Source organism: Pezoporus flaviventris, unplaced genomic scaffold, assembly GCF_033815535.1.
Source record: "Pezoporus flaviventris isolate CSIRO_AGI_PZ_B2104156 unplaced genomic scaffold, CSIRO_AGI_Pfla_v1 ptg000008l, whole genome shotgun sequence".
Classification (NCBI taxonomy): Eukaryota; Metazoa; Chordata; class Aves; order Psittaciformes; family Psittacidae; genus Pezoporus; species Pezoporus flaviventris.
In genome coordinates this window covers 2,231,066-2,243,472 of record NW_026892556.1, presented here as the reverse complement: position 1 = coordinate 2,243,472, position 12,407 = coordinate 2,231,066, and the positions used below count along the sequence as shown (strand labels likewise).

Genomic DNA, 12,407 nt, shown 5'->3' with positions numbered 1-12,407 from the left:
TATCCAGATAAATGTGTTTTCCCTATTGTTCAAAATAAATGGGGTTTCTGTAACTCATACATCCAGGGAAGGCCATTTTTCTGGTCTTGCTCTTTGTCCAGTGTGTTTCCATGCAGAGCAGACACAGACATGGAGCACTGGGAGGAGGTATAGGGCATAGGTAGGTATAGGTTTGTTTTTTCTCCCCCATCACTTTGAAAGATTGAATATCTATAATCCAGGACATGTAAATGTTTAACAGGATCCCGTTCATCTATTCCTTACACAGAGCAGAGTATTCCTGGATCCATGGGTCAGTACCATGCTCTGGTTGATGAGATGCAGAGCATAAGGCATTATTCTGTCCAGGTATGCCATTTAAAGGTCAAATGTTCTCAACTTTTGAATATTAATATATGACTGTCAGCCTGTCTTGGACAATTTGCTTTTGTGTGGCTCTTTGCAAGCATTAGAAGACTTTGGCAGTGCTGGGAATAACAGCACTTTCCTCCCAGTGCTGCTGCACCAGCTGTGTGATAGCGTGTGTCTCAGAGGTGATAAAAGGAAGATGGCTTTTGAGGTGGAAGGAGAGCTTGAAAGGAGATGGGCTGCCTTGTAGCCTTGTAGGATTGTGAAGGGAACACTAGTGGTGAACACATCCCTGTGTCAGTCCAAATACAACCCACAATAGATTACTACAGATCAGAGAAGTCCAGATAGGACTTCTCTGTGGAAATTAAAAGAGTATTTATTAATAATTTGCTCCAGAAAAGTAATATTGTTATATTCTTCATGGGATGTTCATAAAATCATAGAATGGTTTGGGTTGGAAGGGACCTTTTAAAGATCATCTAACCAAACGCCACTGCTATGGGCAGGAGCATCTTTCACTAGACCAGGTTGCTGAAAACCCCATCCAACCTGGCCTTGTGCACTTCCAGTGATGAGACATTCACAGTTTCTCTGGGCAACTCATTCTAGTGTCTCTCCACCCTCATTGTACAAAATTTCCTCCTCAATCCATTCACCTCCATCTGTATTGATTGGTTGGGATTGCCCCAGCTCAGGTACAGGACCCTGCACTTGGCCTCTAAGAGGCTGTTTCATATCAGCTGGTAATGTCATCAGCTACAGGATCAGAGTTCAGAGGAGTTCAGGGCAGAGTGTTTAACCCTGAAAGCAACTGCAAATTCTGCCTAAGCTCTGTCTCTGCCTTCTTTACATGTATGTGACAGAAATCAGGACCTCTTGGAAAGATGCTGGGAGAACAGGATGTCCCTCCATAAACTGTGGGAGAAGCTCCACTTTGGTTAATTTAGGGGTCATTGAAGGAATGACACCCAGGCTGGCCCATCCATCTCTCATCTCTAAAGGCAGCACTGTTGATAGAAAGGTTTTTGCTAGCCCTCTGTTCTGTTTAATACATTTAAGTACTGCACTCTGCATATGAAGAATAGGGATGTTATCAGAAAGCATTCAAAAACATATGTTTTAATGAAATGTGTTGACAACTGCTGAAGTAAAGTTTTTGTTAAGTCTCAAGAGTTTAGCCATGACAAGCAGTATTAATGAATTGAATTAATTAAAAAGCATTTCAAGATGAAACAGGGCCTGTTCTATGTAAAATGCTCTATACATTAGACAAGCATTATGGAAATCACTGCTTTGTACTACACTGTAATGCAGCCATTTATAAAAGCTTCTCAAGATCCATGGATAGCAGTAATTTGGCTTTAGCGTGTCTTTGAAATTCATTGAATGCAGCATGTGCTATTTAAAAGCATGAAATCCAGATGGTTCCACTGCCATCCAAGTTTGTATGGCTTGGGGAGGGAAGCGGGAGCTCAGTGTTACTGGAATGAGCGAGTGGGCATGGGAACAGGGTGAGCTGAAGGAGCAGAGGCTGGTGCTGGTGGCTTTAGGGAGCAGGCTCTCAATACCCTGGGGACCCAAACTACTCTGAAATGTGGGTTGCTTTACTAAGAGACTCATACCTCTGGTCTTTTCTGTTCCTCTGCTTGTCTGCCATGAAGTCCCCTCCTTTGTGGACAAGGCTTGTTCTTCAGTACCTCTCCTTTTTAGGTTGTTGTTGTGCCCTCTCTAAGAGTAACACCATCAAACCTGGCATTACACAGAAATCTGCACTCTACCTCAGATGTCCCTATAACAGGCAGAACAGTCACACAGGTGTATGCTCTTGTAGGACCTTTCTCTCCGTGTGGATGCTGTTAGCGTTAGCATCTGGCCGTGGGACTAAGAAACCAAACATGGGAAGGGATGGTGCAGTCCTACAGCACCCATACACAACACTTACAAGAATATCTCTTTAAAATATTAAATATCTTCGTAAGAAATATTAAGATCTTCATAATAAAATGCTCTTCATAATAAAAGTATGAAGGGTGAAAGATGAGAAACTGAACACCGATAAGATTTCATGCATGCATGGTGAATGTTCTTTTGTTCTATGTGTTTTAGGATTTGGCTTGTAGCAGACTATTTCAAATGGATGCACCTTTATCTGTTTTGGACTATGTGTGAGTCTTAATAAAGGAATAAATTGAGGAGAATTAGCCTCAAAACTGTTGTTAGCTTTCAAATGTTGGAATATATTAATACTGCCCATTCAATCAAGACTATGACTACTCTGTAGAAAAGGAAAAATCCTAAATACAAATGGTCGGTTCCTCAAGCATGTAGACAGATACTTAAAGGATGGTAAAGTTTGCTAAATACTCAGCTACTGCACATGCTTCCAGACATGAATTTGGAATATCAGTACATCTGACAGGTAGCGTAGTTAGTTAGCACAAGGGATAATTCATTTTGCCTCATAGTGTGTTAGGCAAAGAGCTGCTAACACTGCATCCTAAAACGCTTAGGGAGATTCATCCCATGAGCAGGTATGATTCTGCTCTGTAGAAAAAATGAGAGAGCTTGTTCTGCTACTTCACTAAAACATGAGCAATATGTTTGCACTTGTCACAGTTAACATTTGCATTTAGTATCTGCATGGTGAGAACTTCTGAGCCTGCTTATACCGGCTAAACAGGCACAGGTAGCGTTTGTGTCTGACCAAAAGAAGTCTCTCCCCCCTGGCTAGATGCTGTACTACATGTAGAGCAGTATCTGCCAAAGCCAGGTCTGGCATTTTGTGTGTCCTTTCAGGCTCTTCCTGCTAACTAGACTCTAGAAAGCATCAAAAAGCCTTTCCCATGCAATCAGATTATTGCAGGGCTGAAGGAGCCTGACCTTGATTAACTGATTAATTACTGCTAAGTCATGCTGGCAGGTGGTACCCGTGAGAGGAAACCAGCTGATAACCTCAGAGCAGCCTTCCAATACCTAAAGGGATCTAAAAGAAACCTGGAGAGGGGCTTTGGACAAGGGCCTGTAGGGACAGGCCAAAGGGAATGGCTTTAACCTGCCAGAGGGGAGACTGAGATGAGCTCTTAGGCAGAAGCTCTTCCCTGGGAGGGTGCTGAGGCGCTGGCACAGGGTGCCCAGAGAAGATGGAGATGTTTTAACCAGCTACTTACATAGCCAAGTGGTCATCACTAATGTTGCTTAACCAGCTGATCCTAAAATTATTTGAAGACATAAAGCTCAAGACTTCGAGCTAACTAGTTCAATTACCCATATTATCAGCTAGTTTTTAACTGATCACTCTGCATACCGGTGTATGTTTCTTCATTGCTGCTTTTCCACTTAGCAAACAATCTGTTTTGACTGGGATTCAGCTGTTTCCTAATCAAATTGTAACAGTATTTTAAAATCCAGACTGTAACTTACCCTGCACTAATGGGAAAGTGAATAAAAAAGGGGAGGTAGATACCTGTGGGAGAAACAGCAGTACGACAGGCAGAACGACGTGGTGATAATGGAATAAGAAATACCGCTTGTACCATTTCATTATGGAGAACCGTCAGCATCTTTAACCCAGCCAAGATCAGCTGTAATCAGAAAGAAGGGGAGAAAATTGGTGTTCAACTCCCTTCTTCCTGCCAGAACCCTGAGGTGGAATTGCAGCAACCCTGGGACAGCTGGTCAGACACCATGCTCTGTGTTGTCATTTGCTTTTAAAAGCAGCAAAAGAAGTCTTGTCAGTGGAGATCTGTTAGCTGTGACTCTTGGGAAGGATGGATAGCTCGGAAACAGGTTTTAAAGCACAAATTGGGGAACAGTTTTGTAATGCACTTGAGTTTCTTTTCCACTCAGTCACAGCTGAGAATAGCATCTGTAGTGGTTAAATGAAAATGAGAATTAATCACTTCAAATGATGTAACATACCCAGACTATGTAGCAGCTACTATTTGATGTCTATTTTGCAAGGAGTGATACAGTTGCAGTTCATCCTGAAATCCTGGATGGAATCTGTATCTAATTCCAAGCAAAGTAATTTTGTATTCTTAGTTCAAGCACACCATAGAACAGTAATCAGAATTGTGATAGCCTCACTGAACCCTGGAATTCAATGAGCATTAAAAAAGCTCCCTTGTAGTCTTCTCCAAGGAGACGTTGCTGTGTATAAGAAGGCAGAACACTTCAAAATCTAGGGCACCAGCCAGCCTTGTGTGTTTGAGAGAGGGCAAGTGGGTTCTCTAGACAGACACCGTCTGTCTCATACACATGCAGTGTAGTGAGAAGAGGGAAGTAATGGCAGGGAGGGTCATCTCGAGTGCCTCTCTGATCTTTAACCTCACAAAGTTGCTGTATCTTTCTTCAGAAGAGCAAATAAGCAGCCTTGCCATACAGATTGAAGGTAAAGCACAGGAGTTACCAGTCCTAAACAGCCCACAGCCTCGCAATAACACAACAGAAGTCTAGTCAATGGGCCCCAAAACAGGGGTGAAGATATTCATCAAATCTGATGAGGCTCCTATTAATTAGGGTTGTTAAGTGGCTGTTACACTTTTGTTAGTATTACCATTTGGAGATTTGGCTTACAAACCTAATGGGGCTACTCCTGCAAGATGATAATTAGATATGGCAATTCCACTTACCCATGCAGCCTCGGCACACAACCATCGCACATCAATATTTAATTTAATTACTGATGTTGTGGTGCAAGTCACATCTGATTTAAGAGATAAATATGCTTAATTAATAATGAGATAAAACACAGAGTATGTCACCTTTTGTCATTTGAGCTTTATTAGGTACAGTAAGAAAAGACAAATGTGAAAGTTGGAGAGGCCGTGTCGTGGTACTCTGCATGATCCTTGTCCTTCAGGTTACCTGAGCTGTATTATAAATAAGACAAACAGGTGCAAGTGTGCAGGCCATTACTCTACATAAAGATACGCTTGTGTCTTGAGTCATTCATCATTTACTTCCTTTTTCTGCATAATTAAAAAAGTGAACATGCATCTGGGATTATGTCACATCTCTCGAAATTCATTTTATCAGGCTTGATCATACGATTCTAATTTGTGTTGATGTGGGCTGGTACAGAGGCCAGTTGTGCAAGAAACCCTTCTGCAGCAGCATCCTTTGGAAACCTTCTTTCCATTGGCATTGGGCATTCTCAATTCAGAGCTTCCTGCAAGAGGCTGTTGAGAACGGTGTGTGTGATTGCCATGCCACGAGGCAGAGTTCTGCAAAGGTGCATGTAGAAAGGTTGCTTCCTGCTTTGTAAGGAATGGGGGGAGAAAAGGACAGACAGCTAGGCCTTGAGGCTAGTTGTGATGATGAACCATATCAAAGCAGCTTCCAGACAGGGCTGGATCCCTAGTTCATATGGGGCTTTATAACCTGGACTGCCAGTCTTAGCCCCAAAGACTTTCATTTAAATACAAACCAAATGAATAAACAGGTCCCATACAAGCAGTGCCCCAGATCTGCTGAAGCTGAGGGAACTTCTCCTGTTCGCTTTCTTTATGGAGGATCAAAGCCTTAGAAGGTCCCCCTCTATACACAGTGTCCTTTGTAAGCCTGTGCTTCCAGGGGTTCACAAGCTAGCACTAGAAGCTTGTGTGGGTTGAAACTTGCTGTGCAAGATCTTTGCCTGGGGGCCACTTGGTTTGATGTGTTTGACAAAATGTGAAGAGCTCCTGAGTTAACTGCGCCAAACAAAGTTTTCTGGAGGCTGAGATGGGGTTTGGAACTTCCTTGGGGGAAAATTCCCAATTGGCAGAAAATCTATGAAAGCAAAAGCAACTCACGGCATTGTAGCCTATTGAAGCATGTATTGCTCTCAGCTCCTGCTGTAATCATTGCTTCGCTGTTGTAGATAATTCTCCTAATATTAATATTGAGAGTAGTGTAATGGGAGCCCATTGGGCAATCAGGAATGGTTAGTGAAGGAGACCATTTCATATGGGCTGAGTGTTCCTTTTGGAAAGAAATCAGACTGGGAAAGCCTTCAGCTGTCCAAGCCTGTTTTAATACCCACTCATCCCAAAGGAAACATATGGGAGCATAAGCGGGGAAACACTAATGCACAAGGCATAAGTGGAGCAATAGACAGGGAATAATGAAAGTGCCAGTGCTTGCAACAAGGGAGACTGTGCTTCAAGGATGCTAAACCAGAACTGCTCTTTTCCAGCTCCGTGACCCAGTATTGTAGGTGGTCACCACGGCGGGCACCGTGATCCATTGGTATGATGGATGCACTGCAGTTTCCAAAGGGTGTGACTGAGGTGTGGAATTCAGCTGAGCTCACACCTTCTGTCAGCTGCCAGAAGTGGGAGAGGCATCCTGGGACCTGTTCCCTCTAATTACACTCCCTGGTCTTGACAAGTAAATGCATCCAGAATCAGAGAATGGGGGATGGAGGAATCCGTGGAACCCATAGCTCCACCAGCCAAACTTAACACCAAGGAGTGGTGGATTAGGAACGCTTTCCCCGTGAGACCAGCAGCCTCGATGACTAGCCAAGAAATGTGTGGGAGACAAGAACTAATCCTCTTTGAGAAGAACCTGTCATTTTCCCCCAGGAGAGAAATAGTGCTACAGCTGGAAGGACAGGGTAAGAGCAGCACTGCCTCCAGCTCTGTCTGAGCATGCGACAGATCTACTGCTTGCATGGGAACACTGAGGCTGAGCATCACCATCATGCAGTAGTGTGTGTTCATCTGAAGACAGAGTGGAGGAGGTAATAAAATAGCTTACAGTGATTTGGCTTTCAGAGAACATGCAGCACAAGTTATACCAATACCATGGGTATGCCCTGGGCAGAGACAGACTGTGGTAGTTGGACCAGGAGCAGTAGCTAAAATGAGGTATAGCATAAAATTAAGCTGTTGTAATGAAGTTGCACAGGTTGATGGAGGCTTTATCCTATTATATGGTGAGCTGTTGTTATTGATATGTGAGGCACAAGAGAGTCCCATTCTGTCTTCCTTACAGTGCTACTTTGGTTGACATTAGTTTCTTCCATTTCATTTCTGAGGTGCAGTCTAATCCTGAGGTAGTCATGAATGCTCCAGTTTTATATTATCATGGGGAGATTTTATAAGTTCTCCTGTGGCAGACCGTGGGCTCTGTGTGGCACAAAGTATACCCATGACCTGATGGAGAGCATTAGGAAACCGGCTGATCCTTCACGGAGCCAAAGGCATGCAGGAAAGTGTTAATGTTCTTTGTCTCTTCTTCCCTTTTCTTCAAATTCCTACCTGTCCTCACTAGGGAAACACTGAGCACAGTCTGGCCGGGGCTGATGATTCCTGCAGGCACATGTAATGCCACTAGCACCTACATGTGTGAAATCCCCCCCTCTCTCTGCAGAACACTCTTCAGAATAGGGCCTGGGGCTGTCCCTTATGCTTCAGGCAGCAGCAGCCATTTAGCACCGGCAGTTGTAGCACTTCTCACCTGCCCAGCCTGCCTGACTTTTCCAGGCTTGCTAGTGCCTGTGGGAGATGAACTTGATCCTCCAGCTCTCCTTGCTATCCACATGCTTCCTAGAGACTTGCTTTTGAACTAAAGTGCCTGAATCTGGTCTCGGGAGCATGCCACTGATGATTACTGATAGCAATTACTGCACATTAGGATGTACACTCAGATGACATCCAGCAATATGGGCTGAAGCAGATTGAAGATTCAGCCACTTGACAAGGCAATAGGAGCTGTCCTTTCTGTAGAGAACTGTTTCAGTTCAGAGTACCTGCCTGATACCCATCCTCACTCTTCTGTCGATTTATACTTGGACGTGTTTCTGAGAAGCTGTAACCTATTTACACCCCCTTTCCTGCAAACGAGGAGCTTAGCATTGTTTCTCCCAACGTTCATCATTTTGCGCTTGTCTATACTAGTAGCTAATGGAGTCGAGCTGTAGAAGTCTCACAGCTGGAAATGACAGTCAGAGCCAGATGTTCGCACCCTAGGCCAGACACAGCTGTTTCCCTGTAGCTGGCAAGGGACGAAGAACAAGTAAATGCAGAGACAGCAAACCTGAAAAAAAATCTAAGGTAATCAGGCTGAATATGCCTGGAGACTTGGGCCATCTGGAAGCTTGCCAGAGGGCTATTTATTTTGATGTCTACACCTGCTGAATGGGAATGCTTTGTGTGAACTCAAAGCTTGAAGAGGTACTGTCTGTCTCCCTTTTTCAGCACTCCACTCCCTCCAGGCAGTGTTGGTTGCTTGATAAATTGTGCTCTCCAAGCTAGGTTTGGGGGGGGAGGTTATAAAATAACCCCTAAAACTTATCGTCTTTCCTGGCTGTTGAGGGTAGAAGCAAAGTGCTGCAGCACTGGAGAAAAGAAAGGGGACACAGTGTCATAAACTGCCCTTTGGAGGGTTAAAGTCTGTAAGCAGAGTAATCTCCTGGGTGTGTTGTGGAACCAATTGTTTTGCCCCATTTAGAGGGAACTGGGAGAAAAACTCCCATAAGCTTTTTACCTACCTACTGTTCTGCCCACATTACACCTTCATGGGCTTAGTGTAACAGATTTCTCCCACCTGGCTCAGCCCTTTGGCATACAGTCCCCTCCTTACAGGGTGTGCCTGCCTTGCTGTCATCTTGAAAGCTCCTGGGGTTTCTGCTTTACAAGAACTTTTGGTGGTGGTGGTGGTGGTGATGAGCATGCTCCTCCAGTGATGAGCATTTGATTAGGGTAATTCCTCAGGAGCAAGGCAGGATTTTGGGGCAAACAAGACCAAGAGGATCAAAGGTCGAATGATCACTGTTCTAAAGATGCTTACAGGGTAAGGGTCTCTCGAAAGATGCTGGTTTCTCTGAGTCCTTCTGCTACTGTAAGGAAACAAGACCATCTCAGAGATGAGACAGCAGTTACCTTATGGCATTGCTCCTTAATAGAAGTAATAGAAGAGTAATCTCTTCTATGACTTAATAGAAGTAGAATAATAGACGTTAACAGATTACTATTACTGCTGCAATAGTAATCTTTTCTAAATACACAAAAAATCTCTCTTCTCTTGCATTTTATTTTCCCCACTATTTTCCTGGTCATTGTTCTGATGCATTCAGCATAATTCTTTGAGCAGTTTTCTACTCTCACAATCCCTGCAGCCATTCGCCACATAGCTTTTGCCATCTCCCCAGCATGTGCTGAGCAGTAACTCTGTTGTAGCTGACATGCAGCATATGCAGCTGCACTGATGATAATTGTACCCACTGCTGTCAGTACCATTCCTGGTTCTCAGATGTGCAGCAAACAAGGGATATGTCATACCAGATGACATCGTGCTCTGCAATAAAAGCTGTGGGGAAGGAGGAAGTTGGGGAACATTCAGAGTGATGGTGTTTGTCTTCCCAAGTAACTGCTATGTGTGATGAGGCCTTGCTTTCCTGGAAATGGCTAAACGTCTTCCTGCCGATGGGAAGTAATGAATGAATTCCTCGCTTTGCTTTACTTGCACATGAAACCTTTGCTTTACCTTTTAAACTGTCTTTATCTCAACCCATGGGTTTGCACTCTTTTTCTCTTCTGATTCTCCCCATCCCACTGCGGGGGAGTGAGTGAGCAGCTGCGTGGGGCTGAGCTGCCTGCTGAGGTCAAACCACAACATATCCCGAAGGCAATAGTCAATTCAGTGGGTTATCTGAAAATGCAGCATAGTTTTACCTCAATTTCCCCCCCCCTTTGCTGAAGGATACAGTGGATTTTCTAACCTTAATCTTACGGAGTATCTATTTCTTAACCTGACCAGGATAGTGGAAAAACAGCAATATTATGCTATGATGCTTTGCCTGAGGAAGAAGATACAGTCTTCCTCTGGTTATTTGTTTGATTTCCATTGGCAGATAGGTGAACTACAGAGAGTACTTGAGCTGACACTTTCGAAGGACAGGAGATTTTAAAACAAATAAGAGGAGATCCACTGTGTGTTATAAGCAATAATCAATAATTAAAAGCCTTGTTAAAGCATTGCTGAAGAGTACTTCAGAAGAAAAGTAGTTATACTGCATTTCATGGTTAATTCAATGTCAATTAGCTGATTGTTAACTTCCCTCCAGCTAAATCTTGTTCAGCACAGAGAAGAGAAATCAAAAGCATTCTAGCTTTAACAAGCCTGGTGTTTCAATCATTCATCTCTGCCCGCAGGCTCAAAATCAATGTCAACAGACGTTTCATTGCAATTTTATCAGCCATTTCTGCATGTCACCGTTCCTTGGCTGCCCTGATTGTCCCTGAAAACTGTCTGTGGGAATCGGAATGCATCCTGAGGAGAGAGCTGAACAGGCTGCACTTACTCTTGTCTAACTCGTGGTTGGGTTTCCTGTCCTCTGGGTAATCACGAGTGCTGGTGCCCACCTGCGCTTCCTAAACGGCTCAGTGACCTCCTGTCCCGTGGAAGGGCCCGCAGGAAGATGTCAAATCCTCCAGCCACGCAAGCGCTGCCCGGGGTCCGGGGCGGCCCTTCAGCACCGCGGTCAGCGCCTGCGGGCGGCCCTTCAGTACCGCGCACAGCGGCCGTCCTGCGGCCTCAGCCTCCTCTTCCTCGGGCTGCCCGCTGGCAGCAGGGGCAGACAGAGCTTTAAGGGTGTGAACATCCTCAAAGCATAAAGAAGTTGAGGGGTGCTCGGGCATAAAAGGTTTTCTACCTGCATGTGCCTCGATCTGAGGCCCCCAGCATCAGAAGGATGAGGAGCTGTTGGAATGAGGCCAGAGGAGGCCACGAAGATGATCAGGGGGCTGGAGCACCTCCATTCTGAGGTCTCCTCAAAAAAGGCTAAGTCATACTAGCATGCTGCTCATTAATACAGTGAATTAATATGGATTTATAAAAAGGAGAAACCTCTCTTTTCCCAGCTGAGATGTCTTTCCTCTCCATCATTCTGTGATTCATTCTGTTCCCATGCCCCTGTGTGCAGCTTGAAACTGTTGTCATCAAACATCTACTAGACAACCTAGCAAAAGCAGACCAGGGATAGGATTGACCTACTCATGGCTCAGAAATACCTTGGCTGTAAAAATCAGTAGGTAAGACAGACTTAACCTGAAAAGATGAATTATTTCCCCCATCAGGTAGAATGCAGGTGTTTTTAGCATGTATTACACCAATACTTTTGAAAGAACTGATTGGCTTTGGGGGTCTGTGGCTTTCTGCCTACTCAATTCGGATCAGAGTGTACCCAGCCCCTGGTGAGAAGAATGGAGTCACCGTCGTTACCCTTAACACGCAAATTGGTTCTTTAGCCGCTACCCTCATTCACCTTGGACAGAATGACTTAGTGAAATGATGTGATCTAAATCTCCTTGCCAAGATTGAAAGAAACATGGCATCTGTCCAGGCAGCGTTTGGTCACTGTTGCTACTGAAGTAAATAGGAGCCAAGTCAAAAAAATTGAGGTTATTTCCATGCCTCAGAGATGTTTTCTAGCACTGACACATGCCCATGGAGCAGATAGAAGTTTAGAAGTTCATTCATTTTGATAACGGGCAGGTGGCCCGTGCTGTTGCTCCAATTTATGTCATGTTGTTGGGGAGGCTATAGGGAGGCAACCTAAAGTGCAGGTCAGGACAAGCCCACACTTTCCACCATTCGTGTCTGAAGGACTGAATTCTACAGCTGATCTAACAGTTTCAAACATGTTTGCCTGAATGGGTAGCACTGAATTTCTGATTCTCTTCTCCCAGTTCTGCTGCAGGTCTGATGATCCCTGCTGTGATGCTTCTGCTTCAGCGGAGGCACTGGTGATACTGATGAGGAGGAAAAGTGTAGTCAGGTACCTGCTCCTCACAAAGTCCTTCGTCGCAGAACTGATTTTCTCTACTTCTTCCTTTCCTTGTTTTGTTTTGTTGGGTTTTTCTTAAGAGAATAGAGGCTTTCACTCCTGTCACAATAAGGTAGAGTATTGCTGCCATAATAAATCTTTATTTTTCTGCTGCTGTTCCGTGCAGTTTTTCCTTTGCTTTGGAACATTTTGCTTGACCCCCCCCTCGCCTGCCCTTGTCCTTTCTTCCCATGTTAGAGGCAGAGATAAGATTGCACCATGAGAATTCCAGAGCAAGGAGGCT

At 44.4% G+C, this 12,407-nt stretch overlaps 1 protein-coding gene across 1 annotated transcript in view; it reads right to left on the bottom strand.

Annotated features, from left to right (window-relative positions):
- RPS6KA1 (ribosomal protein S6 kinase A1) overlaps positions 1–4,347 on the bottom strand; it is a 328,808-nt gene extending 324,461 nt beyond the window's left edge. The window contains exon 1 of the mRNA XM_061449873.1: positions 4,344–4,347. The gene's annotated coding sequence lies outside the window, so the exon portion shown is untranslated. The remainder of the gene's footprint in view (positions 1–4,343) is intronic.
- Positions 4,348–12,407: the final 8,060 nt, after the last annotated feature.